General features: G+C 50.9%; 4 non-coding genes across 4 annotated transcripts; 3 read left to right on the top strand and 1 right to left on the bottom strand.

Moving 5' to 3' along the window:
* Positions 1-1,940: 1,940 nt before the first annotated feature.
* Positions 1,941-2,014, top strand: TRNAI-AAU (transfer RNA isoleucine (anticodon AAU)). Its single transcript has one exon. It is a non-coding gene; the product is annotated as a tRNA-Ile (tRNA).
* Positions 2,015-10,244: 8,230 nt separating this feature from the next.
* Positions 10,245-10,316, top strand: TRNAQ-CUG (transfer RNA glutamine (anticodon CUG)). Its single transcript has one exon. It is a non-coding gene; the product is annotated as a tRNA-Gln (tRNA).
* Positions 10,317-13,721: 3,405 nt separating this feature from the next.
* Positions 13,722-13,803, top strand: TRNAS-GCU (transfer RNA serine (anticodon GCU)). The gene has a single exon. It is a non-coding gene; the product is annotated as a tRNA-Ser (tRNA).
* Positions 13,804-16,889: 3,086 nt separating this feature from the next.
* Positions 16,890-16,961, bottom strand: TRNAM-CAU (transfer RNA methionine (anticodon CAU)). The gene has a single exon. It is a non-coding gene; the product is annotated as a tRNA-Met (tRNA).

Here is a 16,961-nt window from a genome sequence, read left to right as displayed (position 1 = left end):
TTGCTCTCAGCCAAAGGAAGCTAGCGTCTCAGGTTACACCCTCTCTCTGGGAGCAGCCTACATCTAAAAGAAGGTCTCTGGGGGCGCCTGGGTGGCTCAGTTGGTTGGGCGACTGCCTTCGGCTCAGGTCATGATCCTGGAGTCCCGGGATCGAGTCCCGCATCGGGCTCCTTGCTCAGCGAGGAGTCTGCTTCTCCCTCTGACCCTCTCCCCCTCATGCTCTCTCTCTCTCTCAAATAAATAAATAAAATCTTTAAAAAAAATAAAAATAAAAGAAGGTCTCTGAGTGCATGCAACAACCCCACTCTTTTGCCTCGATCCAAGACAACTCTAAAGACTCATTGCAGGAGCTCCTGGGTGGCTCAGTCGGTTAAGCATCTGCCTTTGGCTCAGGTTATGATCCTGGGTGTCCTGGGATCCAGCCCTGCCTAGGGGGTCCTGCTCTGTGGGGAGTCTGCTTCTCCCTCTGCCCCCGCCCCAGGTGTGCACTCTCTCTCAAATAAGTAAAATCATTTTTAAAAAGTCATTGCAACTATATTCTCTCCTAGAATCAGAATTATTTAATACCTTTGCATTTTACTTGAAGTAAAGCCGAGTTCCTAAGATCTCCTACAAGGTCTAGCACATTCTGACCCTCCACTGCCGCCCATCTCATCTCTGTTCTTCTTGCTTATGCTCTGGGCCTTGTGCCATTCCTCAAGCATTTCACACAAGTACCCACCTTGGACTTTGGTCCTGGCTGTGCTCTCTCCCTGTAATACCTCAGCACCGTCTTCCCATCAAACGTTACTACAACGTTAGTAAGCCTGCACCAATAACTCAGTTTAGAATTCCAACCTACTCCCAACACTACAGCCCCCCCCCAGCCCCATTCTTTCAATCACAGGTAACAGCTTTTTATACATTATATCATTTTCATGTTTATCATGTTATTATTCATTTCTGTTTCCACCCTCTTCCAGGGTAGAAATTTTGTTGCTGGTGATGGTAGCCTGTTCTTGCCATTCCCTAATGCCTCCTAAGTGACTGAAACTGGGCGATCTTTTTAAACCACCAATCTGTTCATATGACTTCTCTGCCTAAAATCCTCCCGTGGATTCCCATTACTGTTAGAACCAATTAAATAATCCTTAACTTCACCTCTAAAGAGTGATCCTACTCCTTAGTTTATACCTGATGTGGATCAGTTAGTGCCTATTAATTATTGTCAGCACCCCCTTTACCAACAAAAGTACCCCGATTTAGACTTTGTATTCTACTACAGGGTCCCGCATCATTGACATGCTCTCTCCTCTCTGTCTCGTCTCTTACTCTCCCCACCAGTCGTGATCTCCAGACACACTGGCCTGCGTTAGCCCGCTCTCCTCAGATGTTTGTGCCCACGAGGTTCTTTCTGAGGTGTGAAAACGGAAGCCTCTGGGGACCCCTTTTCCTGGCTCTCACTTAGCCCCTTCCTGTCCCATCTGCTTCTACCACATTCTCTTTGTCAAACCACTAAGTGCACCCCCAAAGTCTCACCTACCTGAGAGAAGAGGACATTTCCAAACTAAACATGCGCCCCCTGTGAATTCCCCTACATCTTCGCTGACTGTCGAGCTTTGCTTCAGACCCGTAGCATGCAGCAGGGAATTCAGAAAGAAGGAGGAGTAGGAAATGTGGCCACGATCCCATTTATTTGTCCTCAGTATAGTTGAACAAACACAGACACACATACTGGGCTCAGCCCTCTGAGGCACAGCGGGACAATGTCTATCGAAATTGTCAATGCACAAATTCTTTGACATCTTTTCTATAGTGTGGGAGGTATCAAGACATGAGATATGGTGTGAAAGCAACGAAGACATTACCGAAGATAAAAAACAGCAACAATTACTCCGAATTTAGCCCTTGAAAAATAAAAGTAGGAAAAGGAAGACCAAAAAAACCCTGCTATAAGCAGGGGCCGGTTAGCTCAGTTGGTTAGAGCGCGGTGCTAATAACGCCGAGGTCGCGGGTTCGATCCCCGTACGGGCCACTCCTTTAACTCTTCTTTCCCCCCGCCCCCCCCCTTCAAATACAGACGCTGAATTTCTGAAAAACCCACTTCTTAATGTGTAAAAAGCAGGGAATAATGTACAACAGTCTCCGGAGTTGCCAGTCCATCGCCATCTATTTCCTCTAATCCACTCATAACTCGATTCAGTTCCCGGGTGCATGTGAGTTTGAACTTGGTGCCTTCTCTGCCATCGCATGACTGAGGGCAGGGGCCCAAGAGCCAGAGTTCTGCCCAATGGGGAACAAGTAGTGGAAAAGAGAGGCAGGCAACTTTTTTTTTTCTTTAAGCTTGTTTGATTTTAAATTGTCTTTCCAAAGTTGTTTCCCAACCAACCTCCTTTTTCCTCAAAACATCAAGAGATACAAAGTAAAAGAGAAATTCTTAAAAGGTTGTTATTTCCATGTTTTGAGACTAAAATTTCCCTGAAAGCCGAGACTGGCCGCAGGTGGAGGGCTAGTTCAGGATAATCCTTCTCTCTACACCTGTCTGTACCTCTTTGAACAAGAAACACAGAACACAGGCTTTTTTTCCCTTCTCTCTTCTTTCTTTTCTTTTCTTTCTTTTTTTTTCCTTCCTTTTTTCTTTTCTTTCTTTCTTTCTGTCTGTCTGTCTGTCTTTCGAACAGGAGTTAAATCTAGATTCTTGCAATCAATAGACATATACCTTGTATCATTTCTCCTGACTGGTTACGTCTGATCTTCGTGGGGGTCTGGCCCCAACCTTGTATAGTTACCTCCCCGCCTGCATGTGCTGATCATTATGCCCCTCAGTGGGGAATTCCTTCTGGAGTTTTCTCTTGTCACAGCTCTCTGTCCTGTCAACTCCAGCTGTCTTGGTCGGCTGGACGTCAGCCACCTCTCATCAGCTCAGGCAGTTCGCCAGCCTCTGCCCAGGTCTCTCTTCCCTGCACGGGGGCCGAGAAACTCTCTCGAGGCAGGACGTTGGGGACAATCCTAGTGCTCACCCCATTTCCCCCCAAGATCATTTATCATTTGGGCATTACTATCCTTCTTTGCCTGAGGTCTACTATCTTGAAAATTGTTGTTTCCTGTCCTTTGTCAGGTTTTGGTTATTTCAAGCAGGATGGTAACTCTGATGCCTGTTTCCGCCCTGGTTGGAAACCGGGGGCCGGCGTTTTGGAGGGTGAAGGGGGGGCAGCTGAGGCCTCTGCTGTTTCCACTGAAGGCAGTAGCCTGTTCTAGCGGTTCTCATCGCCTCCCCGGGAATCCTGGGGCTCAAGATGCTGGGGGCCAGCTGTCTGCAACACATATTGGAATATTGGACTGGGTCTCCAGGCTCCAACCGGGACAACCTGTCTGGGGGCTCCAGGCTACGGGGCACAGCACAGATCATCCTGTCTGGGGGTTTCTGTGTCTGGGGCATGTTAGGGGGGAGGAGGCCGCTTGTGGGCCCGGAGCCAGGGCTCCTGAAGAGCCAACGCAACAAAAACGGGCCTTTGGACCTCTGTTGGGTTGGGAGGCTGAGGGTGGGCATTTTCTGATAAGGTGGTCTGAGACTTGGGGTATGTGGGATCCACGCACTTTTCCTTTATCGCTACCTGAGGGGCATCAGAACACTTTCCTGCCCCATCAGCGCCCCCGCATGGGGGGGGTCCCGTGGTACTCCTGGGGGGCCAGACAGCAACTGACAGCACAGCCTCAGAGGGGACAAGAGGCTGAATGGAACCCACTGGGCACCTGGCCGGCTCGGCTGGGTCCCTGGCTTAGGCTGGCCCTGCCCCTGCCCGCATCAAAGGGTACGGGGAGATGGCATGTGGCTGGACTCTAGAATGGAAGAAGGCGTTAGCCAATGATTCTTAAATGACCTTGCTCGTAAAGTCACGTTCAATCTGTACAGACATTGTTATTAGAAGGAGTTACCTGTGCTCTGTTTGGTTTTGAAAGTCTCAAGAGAATAAGGGCATCCTAATGGACCCTATCTTGGCATAAATATTTAGCCACTAATGAAATTAGACCTTATGGTGTTTATTATAAAAATGGACGATCTTGGTTGTCCTAAAATTGTATCCAGATAAGAAACCTTATGCTCACCATTTCAAGTAGTTGATTTTCTAATTTTAAAGTCTATTCAGAGATAATTTGATTTACCATTTTTACTACATGCTCAGAAAACTTTCTTCACTGAGAATCATTTCACACATCTCATTTTGTAAATCAGTGACCTTTTCCAAAATAATAAGGATTTTTTTCTATTTTGTTTACCTCTTTAGTTATTCTCTGTGCAAATAACTAATTATATTTCATCCAATGGAAGTAATATGAAGATTCATTTTAGAAATAAATCTATATAAGAAATGCTCTATGAGCGAACATAAAGTAATCATATTCAATAAATCGGATTTAGGGGCGGAGGGGAGGTCACCCCAAGGTGGGCCACTTTGGCATGAAGATTATCCTGAGCTGAAGGCAACTGAGACCCTGTGGGCTCAAGAAAAACTTTTGCTCCTCCCTTAACTACATAGACGATTCTAAATTGGGAGTCTATTCCAGAATAAGGGTTATTATCAGAGATGCATTTTATCTGAGTGACCCATCTGTACAACAGGGCAAACATCTAATTATTGAGCATCTTCTCTGCTTCTGATGGCCCTGGAATTGCCCTGAAGTCCCAGACCCCCTCCCTTCTTAGTTCAGGATGACATATATGCCTCAGTTAGACTGCCTTTGGAATTTCTATGTCTGTATGTATTCCTCCTATTAAATTTGATTTTTTCCTGTTAATCTGTCTCATGGCAATCCGATTCTTATTCCAGCAAGAAGGACCTTGATGGGGACAGGATTACTTGCTCCCCAGCACAGACAACGGCTTGCTCACAGCCATTTTCCAGAGCCGGGAAGGGGCAGGTTGGAAGCCTGGGGTCCAGCAGGATCCATGTCAGCTTCGTGAGAAATGGCATCCTCATGCACGGTCATGGTCACGTGAGCTTTTCTCCCTTGCTCTTTCAGCTCACCTCATACCTCTAACAACTGAAGTTCTCATCTGCCTGTCCCCTCTCAGCCTTGAACACAAAGAGGACCCTCTTCCTGACCTACCCCAGCCAATACATTCAGGCTGAAAACTCGTCAGAGGGCTAGGCTGGGCAGGCAGAGTGGGGGTGGGGGCTGTACTGGGGAGGGGGGGATCAGGACCCCGGGAGAGGTGGGCCCAGAAGGACATCTGAGAGGAGAGTTCCCCAGCTCCACCAAGAAGGCCAGGAGACAAAGTGATTACAGCACCAACCTCAGACTCTGGGCAGGAGCCTATTGGGGTAAAGCACTAGAAAGGGAAGAGTCTGGAGGGAAAGGAATCCCCTCTCACAATTTGAGGTCAAGTTTACAGAATTAACTTTCCACACCTCTCATCAGTGATTTTTTATGGAAAAGAACCCTGTAGACCGGATTCTGTGGCTGCAGCCTCCCCAGACTTCAGTACATGGGCCAGACACAATTTTCTACAGCCCGAGGAGGTAAAATGCCAGCCTCGGGCCTTCCCAGCCTCTCACAAAAGAAACAAGCATGGGACCCAGGGGTCAAAGATTCCATCTGTAGGAGGACCCAGCAGGAGCCTGTCAGGGTCAGAGAGGTTGACCCAGAGGTCCAGCAGGAAGTCCTAGGAGCTGGGCATCTGTGTGAGGACTCAGGGGTCAGCCTTGGGAGGGCAGACAACAGGTGACAGGTCGAGGGGCACAGAGTATGGGCATGTTGATATGAAACTTCTTTAGGAGAGAGAAAAATAGGAATCACCGGAATGTCCAACAAATAAGGTCTAGTTAAATAAACTAAGCTACAGCATAGAATCAAACAACTAAAATAAGGCAGACTTTGATGTATTGATGTTTGAAGTGTGTCCAGCACACATATGTTTAAAAATCATGTAACATTGTGTCTATTGGGCTTTATTAATGTAGAAATAAAGCTTTAGATGTATAGATAAACATTTTTCCCATAGGCCAAGAGCAAAGTTGAAAGACTATAATCCAACGTTTTAATAAAATGATTACCTCTGAGAAGTACTGGAGCGGGTTTGGAGGGAGTTCAATTTTCCTTGTTTTGCATTTTCTACAAAAATTTTATACTATAAGAAATCACTCAGATATTTCCTCTTTTAAAGAGAACGAATAAAAAAGATGAGTGGAAGATTTTGTGCGGAGTAGGAGGCTGAGATGTGGGGGGCGGGTGGCCACTGGAAGAGCTGAGTGTTCAGCTCTGAGTCCTGAATCGGGGTGTGGACCTCAAACTCAGGCCACAGCCCAGTGTGGAGCAGGAAGAAGGAGAGGGCACAGAATGAGAGCACATGTGCATAACTAGAGTGATCATGGTGCTGTGGATAAGGAAGCCCCCTCGGGGGTCAGTCAGGGAACATCTGACATTCAGTTTGAAAGGCTCCTAGCAAGTTGACCTGTTACTTGCTGTGAACCCCTTGAGCAAGTCTCTAAAAACTGTAAGTCACAATTTAATCATTTAAAAAAATTTTTTAAGATTTTTTTATTTGAGAGAGAGAGTGACCACAAGCCGGAGGAGGGGTGGAGGGAGAGGGAGAAGCAGACTCCCCCTGAGCAAGGACAGCCGAACACGGGGCTCGATCCCAGGACCCTGACGTCATGCCCGGAGCTGAAGGCAGATGTTTAACCAACTGAGCCCCCCACGCACCCCTATCATTTCTTAAATGGGCCTATGACATGTAGAGCATAGGTCTCTGGTGTATAATTATTTTATTACTTAAGCAAACAAATCACTCAAGGACTTTTGGCAGTCGTTAACACTTTTATTCCACGAGATGACAGCAGAATCTGAGGTAGCCTCGCTTCCCTCTTCACCTTTCTAAAAACCCTGGCCTCCCTCAGGGCCAGCGGGTTCGGACCCTAGGATTGGACTAAGATTGATCCTGAGGAAGTGGCCTGGCTTGCGTGCTTGGTCACTTTGACCTGAGTTTCCCAGGCTCTGCCGGGGGGAGGAGGACTGGCTGTCCCAGGGGTGAGGGAGAACACGTGGGAAGGTGATTGGCTTGAGGAACTGACACGAAGGTCACAGGTGTGTTCCTCTCAACACATTGTTAGTGGAGTTCATGGGTTTGCAGTGTGATCGCTTGTGGTTAAATGTGTAAAAAGGTGTTTTTAAATCTTAGGTTTTTTCCCTCTGTTCAAAAAAATTAATTTTGATGACACTTGTAACAAGAATTAAGACATAAGTAATTCTCCAAGCCTAGACATAGAAATACTTATTCCCAAGGACACTTCTCCCCCCCCCCCTTAAGATTTTATTTACCTATTTGTCAGAGGGGGAGAGAGAGCAAGAGAGCACAAGCAGGGGGAGCTGCAGGCGGAGGGAGAAGCGGGCTCCCCACTGAGCAAAGAACCCCATGCAGGACTCGACCCCAGGCTCTGCGATCATGACCGGAGCCCAACGCAGACACTTAACCGACTGAGCCCCCCAGGCGTCCCTGCGCAATAATGCTTCTCGAAGCAGGAGGGAGACCCCATCACAAAGTGATGGCCAGCCTTTCACGTTCTTCCTTCGCCCAGGAGCCAGACCAGCTGGCTTGGATCCCCAGCTCTGTCATTTCCTAGGTCGAGGCAATGTTTCTCTGTAAAATGTAGGAAATGTTGTTGATGACGATGCTGATGAAAATGTAGAAAGTGTTGACGCGGACGACGCAGCGACTGGCAGGATGCTCGCCCGGCTCTTAGCGCTAGCTGCCGCTGTCCGCGCTTTGGCCTCCGCGCCCGGGAGGGGTCGGGGAGGCTGGGGTCGGCCCCCGGACCCCGCCGCGCCCCGGATCCCGCGGGCTGTAAGGTCAGACTCGGACCCGCCGCGCCCCGGATCCCGCGGGCTTTAAGAAGGTCAGACTCGGACCCGCCGCGCCCCGGATCCCGCGGGCTTTAAGGTCAGACTCGGACCCCGCCGCGCCCCGGATCCCGCGGGCTATAAGGTCAGACTCCGGATCCCGCCGCGCCCCGGATCCCGCGGACTGTAAGGTCAGACTCGGACCCGCCGCGCCCCGGATCCCGCGGGCTTTAAGAAGGTCAGACTCGGACCCCGCCGCGCCCCGGCCCCCGGGCTTTAAGGTCAGACTCGGACCCGCCGCGCCCCGGATCCCGCGGGCTGTAAGGTCAGATTCGGACCCCGCCGCGCCCCGGATCCCGCGGGCTTTAAGAAGGTCAGACTCGGACCCCGCCGCGCCCCGGCCCCCGGGCTTTAAGGTCAGACTCGGGACCCCGCCGCCCCGGATCCCGCGGGCTATAAGGTCAGACTCCGGATCCCGCCGCGCCCCGGATCCCGCGGGCTTTAAGGTCAGACTCGGACCCCGCCGCGCCCCGGATCCCGCGGGCTTTAAGGTCAGACTCGGGACCCCGCCGCCCCGGATCCCGCGGGCTTTAAGGTCAGACTCGGACCCGCCGCGCCCCGGATCCCGCGGGCTGTAAGGTCAGATTCGGACCCCGCCGCGCCCCGGATCCCGCGGGCTTTAAGAAGGTCAGACTCGGACCCCGCCGCGCCCCGGCCCCCGGGCTTTAAGGTCAGACTCGGGACCCCGCCGCCCCGGATCCCGCGGGCTATAAGGTCAGACTCCGGATCCCGCCGCGCCCCGGATCCCGCGGGCTTTAAGGTCAGACTCGGACCCCGCCGCGCCCCGGCCCCCGGGCTTTAAGGTCAGACTCGGGACCCCGCCGCCCCGGATCCCGCGGGCTTTAAGGTCAGACTCGGACCCCGCCGCGCCCCGGATCCCGCGGGCTTTAAGGTCAGACTCGGACCCCGCCGCGCCCCGGATCCCGCGGGCTGTAAGGTCAGACTCGGACCCGCCGCGCCCCGGATCCCGCGGGCTTTAAGGTCAGACTCGGGACCCCGCCGCGCCCCGGATCCCGCGGGCTTTAAGGTCAGACTCGGGACCCCGCCGCCCCGGATCCCGCGGGCTTTAAGAAGGTCAGACTCGGACCCCGCCGCGCCCCGGCCCCCGGGCTTTAAGGTCAGACTCGGACCCGCCGCGCCCCGGATCCCGCGGGCTTTAAGGTCAGACTCGGACCCCGCCGCGCCCCGGATCCCGCGGGCTTTAAGGTCAGACTCGGACCCCGCCGCGCCCCGGATCCCGCGGGCTGTAAGGTCAGACTCGGACCCGCCGCGCCCCGGATCCCGCGGGCTTTAAGGTCAGACTCGGACCCCGCCGCGCCCCGGATCCCGCGGGCTTTAAGGTCAGACTCGGGACCCCGCCGCCCCGGATCCCGCGGGCTTTAAGAAGGTCAGACTCGGACCCCGCCGCGCCCCGGCCCCCGGGCTTTAAGGTCAGACTCGGACCCGCCGCGCCCCGGATCCCGCGGGCTTTAAGGTCAGACTCGGACCCCGCCGCGCCCCGGATCCCGCGGGCTTTAAGGTCAGACTCGGACCCCGCCGCGCCCCGGATCCCGCGGGCTGTAAGGTCAGACTCGGACCCGCCGCGCCCCGGATCCCGCGGGCTTTAAGGTCAGACTCGGGACCCCGCCGCCCCGGATCCCGCGGGCTTTAAGAAGGTCAGACTCGGGACCCCGCCGCTCCCCGCTCTTCCTCACTCCTCTCTGCTGTTCCCCGTCTGGCCCGAGAGCCCGGAGCCCCTTGTGCACTAAACGTGCAGTAGGTGACTGATGTCAGCCTCAGCGAAGCGCTGAGGAGGAGGAAGACGGGGGGCTGCGATCTGTCCGCACCCGACGTGCTCCCCGCGCCCCGGGACCCTCGTCCAGCCTCGCCGCGCAGGCCCAGCGACTCCTCTTCTCCGGACGCGCCCGCCGCGCGGCTCCCCCGTGGGCAGGGAAACCTTTCCAGAGCGCGAATAAGACCTGATAACCAAGCGAAGGACCCCGGCGCTCTGCCTCGGCTTCCGCACCCCTGAAACAGGGACCGTGGTCCCCTTCTCGCAGGGCGGCCGAAGCACCTGCCACGGAGCCTGCTCCTCGGGGAGGGCTCGGGCTCCGCCACGGCCTCGCCCGCTTTCCAGCGAAGGGACAGGGGCGCGGGCGCCCAGCTCCCCAACCGCGTGGGAGGGAATTCGGGGCTGGAGCGGGGATTCCTGACGTCTGGGGTCAGGGCTGTTCACTAAGACTCTGGTGTAGAAGGTGTGCAACAGGTGACCGTCCATCACTTGATCCTAGAGGACGAAAAGCAAAATGCTGCCGCTTTTCAAGTAACTGGATTTAAGGAAGGAGAAATAGGTCAACAGAGCCTTGAGGGACATGCTTGACAAGGCGGGTCCCATGGTGTAATGGTTAGCACTCTGGACTCTGAATCCAGCGATCCGAGTTCAAATCTCGGTGGGACCTCTGTGGTTTTTCCCTGTGACTTTCAGACTTTCAGCTCCTTTCTGCTAGCCATGCTCTTTTTTCACGCAAATTGCTGTGCCCAAACTTATTCTTGATATTCCTGTCACAAGTACTGAATCGGTGTCCAGGCACAAGCACTGGGGACCAAGATTCTTTAAGATTCTTTAGCTGAACTAAGAATTAAATTCACATGAAACAAATTAGAAGGAGAAAATCAAATTTAATTTCAAAGGTTCAGGGAACCCAAACAGACATGAGATTCCAAGACCAAAATGAGGTATATATGTTATTCCAAGCTAAGGAGAAAGGGGTAGGGGGTCTGGGACTTGGAAGGGAAGAGAAGTAATTCGCAGGATGATAAAAAAGAAAAAAAATGTTTGGTAAAGCAATGTTTGCTGAGCCACTGAGAAACAATGGGACACAGAGAGAACTTGGATCAAACGGGTCTTGCTGGGCTCCTCCCTGTCTACCACCCTGTGTTCATAGTATGACGTCCTTATCTATGGTGATAGCTCTCTTCCTGGAGCAGGTTCTTTTAGGCAGTTGGGGGAAGGGTGTGTCAAAGTTTCTTCCTAAGTTTTCTGGGCCTTGATTGTTTTCAGCTCAAAATAATCTGCAAGCCAAAGTGGCACATTTTGGTGCGGCCTGTCCTTGACCCCTACACTAGCCAACATACAGTTTAATGCTTGCGGTGCACAACTCATGTGTGTGTGTGGGGGGGGGGGCAGGGTGCGGGGGAAGGAGAAATCCCTGAAGGAAACGCACAAGGAAATCTCCCAAGCCTTGCTGGAACTGGAAATCTCTGGAAAAGATCCCCAAACTGAGACAAGAGGGAAGATGGCCTGTGAGAAGAGCAAGAGGAAATTTGGTGACAGTCGTGGACCCAGAAAAGTCAAGATGGTAATTTAGAAAAGGATTTACCCCTAAGCTGTGGGTCTAGGTGAGTCGATCTAGGCGGAGAGAAAACTGTCCTCAGACAAGAGCACACAAATCGCAGCCCCAATTCAGAGGTCTGGGTCGGAAGACCGGGGGCAGCAAGATACAATCCACAGTAGAGTCTATACTCGGTAGACGTGAGGCTTCCAGTTTGCACCAGCAAGCTTTACTCGTTCAGGGAAGGGGGACATGAGCTGATTCATAGACTTCTTCCCGAGGACAGTGGTGTTTTCGGCCGTGGCCACAACCGTTCCAGGCGAGGGGTCCCTGAGTACTTTGCACGTGCTGTTCCTCACTCCTCTCTGCTGTTCCCCATCTGGCCCGAGAGCCCAAAGCCCCTTGTGCACTAAACATGTAGTAGGTGACTGATGTCAGCCTTCTGGGACCGTCTCGCCCGACCTCCAGGAAATATGGAAAACAGGAAAACCCAGAAAACCAGTTAAGTGGAGTCCTGCAAACAATATTTTTGAACAATCGGATATAATAGAAACATATGTATTAACATGACCTGTGGGTCTTTTAAGCGTCGATGTGGAAATCAGTACATCTGAATTTTTACAACCGAACAGATGGTCTCTTGTGAGTGCCAGGATTCGGAGAGGGGCTCTCCAGCAAGTTTCCGCTTCCCCTTCCTGCCTACGACCCCCTGTGAGTTAACAATCTCGGGGCACCTCTTCAGAGCAGTCTGAAATACCGTCTCCCCAGCTCAGGAAGCCGGCGAATAAAACCTTTACTAACCTTCTCTGAAGTCGGCCTTTTGGTTTTCCCCCGTGGGCCCCGTTATGCAGATTGGAAAAGCGCAGTCACTCTGGGAATCACTGGGGACGTTTGGTTTTGGGAAGAGGCTCTGCTGGAGGAGGAAGGCGTCGGGGCGCGAGGCGAGAAGCAAGGAAATGTGGTCGCAAACCAGCAGCTCCAGTGTCAGTGGAGGTCAGAGAAGCCAGCGCGCCCCGCAGCCAAGGCTGGAGACCCAGGGCTCGCAGGACACAGCGCAACGCTGTCCTTCCTGAGCACGCACCTGCTCCTGCTGGAGGTGAGCCCTCTCTGCTTCCACATCCCCTTGCAAATCGTGCCGTTTTATGACCTTGTAGGCGACAGCTAGCTACCGTGGCGTGTGACCTGGGGCGGGGAGGGGGGGGCGGTCCCTGTTGCCAAGAAAGAACAATTGGAAACATTGGCGTCTCCCATATTCTGTATTGTCTGTAAACAAGACCCAGGGCTGCGTTTCAGTGGCGTGTCTTACACGGTTTCTTCGTGGAGGAGGTGACAAATTTCTCATCCGCTTCCGACTAACAGCACACTTAACACGAAAGGGAACACACGCATATCATGGAAAGTCAGCGCTTTAATTTTTTTACACTTATTCAGAAAATTATTCTCCTTGACTCTTGTCCAAGGAGAAAGATAATCATATTTTGTAAAACTACGCTTCGGTGGTTCCAAGTTCCCTCTTCGCTATCACTGTTATTTATTACTACCGTTTATTTATTAAATTTAGATAGAGGAAATGTACTGAAGATCATGCACCTTAGATAATCATAAAATCACCTTTTGTAAACGCCCCACACTTACTCAAAAGCACAAACCAGTGGTCTTTTTGCTGTTAATTCCCACCAAATTCTTCTTATGCCACTGCGGTCTTTTTGCTGTTAATTCCCACCAAATTCTTCTTATGCCACTGCGGACACTTCTTATGCCACATGACTTGATGGGGAAAAATATTCCCAGGCCTTTCACTGACGGACGCATTTCCGATGCAGTTCTACTTCACATATATAATAAATTACTTATCAAAATTACCCATGTGTATCTTTTATCGTGTGCTACTACTAAATGCGAAAGCAATTCAGGTCAGAAGAGAAGTGCTTGAATAGATGTATCAGCGCTGGAAATAACCAAAACTTGGATTTCAAGGTACGCTCTCTGTTGCCTACTGGCACGAGAGGGTGTTTGAGCACAAAAATACGTAATATTGGGATAAAATTCTGTAGCAGACATGGAATGAAAATACATTTGCAAGAGAAAACGTTTTACCAAAAATGTTTCAACTGTAAAGCCTCAGTAAGTCGGACTGTAAGGAAAACAGGGGGTCGAGGGGCTGTCGGGCCTTAGCTGAGATCTGAAGGATGAGCGGAGCGCCGAAGCCGGTGGAGCGAGGGCAGAGTAGCGGGTAGAAAATGAGGTTGTGGAGTTTGGGGAGAAGAGAAAGAATTTCAGGGGACTGGAAGGCAGGAGTGAGTGCGGAGGAAGGAGGAGAACTGAGGCTGGCGGGGGGCGGGGGGGGGCGGGTAAGGCAGGATTACCCAGGTGTGAAAGGCTCCCCGCGGGAAGGTGGAAAGAACCGGCCGTGGGCGAGAAATCTCCGGGGACGACCGCAGCCTGAAGGGCAAGGCCACGCCTCGGGGTCAAATGCAAAGCTTGGCCCAAAGGAAGACGTAAGAGAGTATTCAAAAGGCTGCGTCTCCGCGGGACGAGGTGGCCGAGTGGTTAAGGCGATGGACTGCTAATCCGTTGTGCTCTGCACGCGTGGGTTCGAGTCCCACCCTCGTCGGCTCCCCGCCGGCTCCCGGGAGCGGAGGCCTGCGTTTTGTGCGGCTCAGCCTGACCCGCCCGAAGGACCTCCCCCGCCCGACAGGCGGTCTCGCTGGCTTCTCGGGGACTCCAGGGCTCTCGCGCGTCTGGCTGAAGGCAACCGGCCGGCGGCCTTGAGAGCCTCCCCCCCCCCGGCGGGTGGACGACCACCCGGGGGCTCGGGTACGGCGTCCCCGCGGCGCACTGCCTCGCCCCCATCACATCGCCGCTCAGGCTGCGCAGCCAAGAGCCAAGGCTTTGGTCGGACGCGGGCTACCCCTCGTCCGAGGAACGGGTTCCCCTCCTCGGGAACCTCCCGTCCTGGACTGGCCTCAAAATGCTGGTGATCGGCGGCCGGCGAGGAGCAGAAGGAAGCCAGCCACGAAACACTGCTACCCGTTGAAGTTGGCGGGAGGGAACTTGAGTGTCTACTACCCTGTTCTTTCTTTGCTTTCTCAAATTGCCATTACAAGGGTCTTAAGTCTTTTACTTGGAAATGACTTCAAACTTAAAGAAGACCGGTAAGACTAATAGTACAAAAACTGCCTGTATACCCTTTATCGGGATTCACCCACCAACATTGTAAACCATTCCCTCCCTCTGCCTCTCCCTCCCTCTCTGACTCAGTCTCCATCTTCATCTTTATCTCTCTCTATTTGTTTTCAGAACCACGTAAGAGTAAATTGTATGTTCCATGGCCTTTTGCTCTTAAATGTTTAAGTAGACATTTCCTAAAAATAAGGGCATTCTTTATATATAATGACGTATATGTACCAGTTCAGTGTATTTAACAACGATATTGTTTTTAAAATCTCTCACCTGTATTTCAATGTTGTCTGTTGACCCAGTAATGCCCTTTATAGCATTTCCCCTCCAGTACAGATTAGCTATTGTATCTGTTGACCATATCCTTTTTTTAAACTGTTTTTTTTTTTTAAGATTTTATTTATTTATTTGACAGAGAGAGACACAGCGAGAGAGGGAACACAAGCAGGGGGAGTGGGAGAGGGAGAAGCAGGCTTCCCGCTGAGCAGGGAGCCCAATGTGGGGCTTGATCCCAGGACCCTGGGATCATGACCTGAGCCACCCAGGCACCCCCAAAACCGTTTTTATTTAAATTCCAGGTAGTTAACATTGGCTGTCCAAATCCTTTTAGTTTCCTTTCATCTAAAACATCTTCACAGCCTCTTTTGGTGTTTTATGACATTGACATTTTTTAAGAGTACAGTAAGTGCTCACTTTGTGGTTTGTGTTGTTGTTGTTTTAAATAACACTTCTCATTTGCACTTTGTGGCATTTTTTTCACTCATAATTAGGCTCAGGTTATGCACCCCCAACCATAATACCATGTAAGTGGTGTTAAGTCTTTCTCAGGGCATCTAAATTCAAGAGACATGCAATGTTTACTGCCCCTCATTATTGGGGTTAATTCTGATCACGCAGTCAAGGTCACACATGAGTGTACTTTCCCCTTTTATGAGGAATAGGCAGTTTGTGGGGAGACATCTTAAGACCATACAAATATCTTGCTCCAGTCAGGAAGCAAAAATTTCCTCTGGTTTTCAAGCTCCTTCAAGAATCAAATTCACATGAGAAAGACTAACAGGAGAAAATAAAGTTTAATCTTGTTCATAGAGGGAACACACACGGACATGAAGTTCCAAGGACAGCCAAGCAAATTGAGGTATCTGCGTCATTATGAACTAAGGAGAAGTGGGCAGGGGTCTGGGACTCAAAAGGAAGAAATGCAATCCACAGGAAGATAAAAAAGAGCAAATATTTGGGACATAAATGTTTGCTGGGCCACTCAGAAACAATAGGACATAGAGACCTTGCTAGATTCTTCCCTGCCTACCAGACCCACTTCAGAGTATAATATAGTTCTCTGCTGTGACAGTTCTCCTCCTGGAGCAGGTTCTCTACCTCAATTCCTTTTCGCCAGTTGTAGGGGAGGTGAAGAGCTTTTCCTGAGTCTGCTGGGTTTGGATGGCTTTTTAATTCAAAATGATCTTCACGCCGAAGTGGCCCATCTTGGGGCAGACTGCCCGTGGCCCATGAAAATTACCCCTCGGAGTTAGCATGTATTGATAACCAACCTTTACTAGGGTGGTGGCAAGATGATGGCATATCGGCTCCAGCATTGTCTGCACATTCTATTGTGAGTCAAAGTGCACACCTGTAAATGTGAAGGGTCAAAGCAGCGCCCCCGCCCCCCTCCCTGCCCCTGGTCCTACAAACCCCATCACTTTATTTCCATTTTTCCATGTGATTTTTGAATTTTTTTTTATTTAAGGTGCTTGTTGTTATAAGAATTTGTATTTTCTTGTTATAATGTAGAGAAACTCATTCAAGAGTACTTTACTCACAAAACTCCTCAAAGACATATTTTTGCAAATACCTTGCTAAGACTTCCATGTTTTGTTTTGGTTTTTTTCTGAGTTTGTCCATGGGATCCTGATGCACAAACTTTTTTTTTTTGGTAATGCAACCCTTCCATTTTTCTCTACCATTTCACATTTAACTTCTTTGCTTCTGTTTTGCCCATAAAGTGCATACAAATGGTGTCTTCATGATTATTGCAACATGTATTGCTTTAGACAGGATTCATAAAACATTCCCATTAACTTGATCTAACTGATAAATCATGCATAGGACTGAATAAAAAAATGGAAGGAGCAGGAGACCTGTGCCCAAGTAAAGTGCAATATGGTCATCAGACAAAAATCCCCAATGAGGATGTTTTTCTTTCAAGTGTAGAGAAAATATAAAACCATAACTAGAAACAAGTGTGTATTCTGAAAGACATAATGCTGATGCATTGGAAATTAAAGGTAAATTTGTCACGTCTTCCTGAGTAAGAAGGGAGAGAGATTTGTTTCTCTTTTGAAATGAGTGAGAAGGGCAGGTTTTGCAAAAAAATGGGCGGGGGGGCAGAAATACTTAACCATTTGTAGAGATTAGGTGAGGTGTGGCAAGATGTCACAGGAGTGGTCAAAGAAAAAGCAGATTCTGCAACTTGCCCTTTCTGCCTGAGATCCAGGAGGGAGGAAAAAGAAGCAGGGACCCTAGCAGAGGATGGTTTCGATCCATCAACCTCTGGGTTATGGGCCCAGCACGCTTCCGCTGCGCCACTCTGCT

The sequence above is a fragment of the Mirounga angustirostris genome, unplaced genomic scaffold, assembly GCF_029215605.1.
Source record: "Mirounga angustirostris isolate CCGP_5_RB_7025 unplaced genomic scaffold, mMirAng1.0.hap1 SCAF_8, whole genome shotgun sequence".
NCBI lineage: Eukaryota > Metazoa > Chordata > Mammalia > Carnivora > Phocidae > Mirounga > Mirounga angustirostris.
Note: the sequence above shows the minus strand (reverse complement) of the source record. Positions and strands in the feature narration are given on the sequence as shown.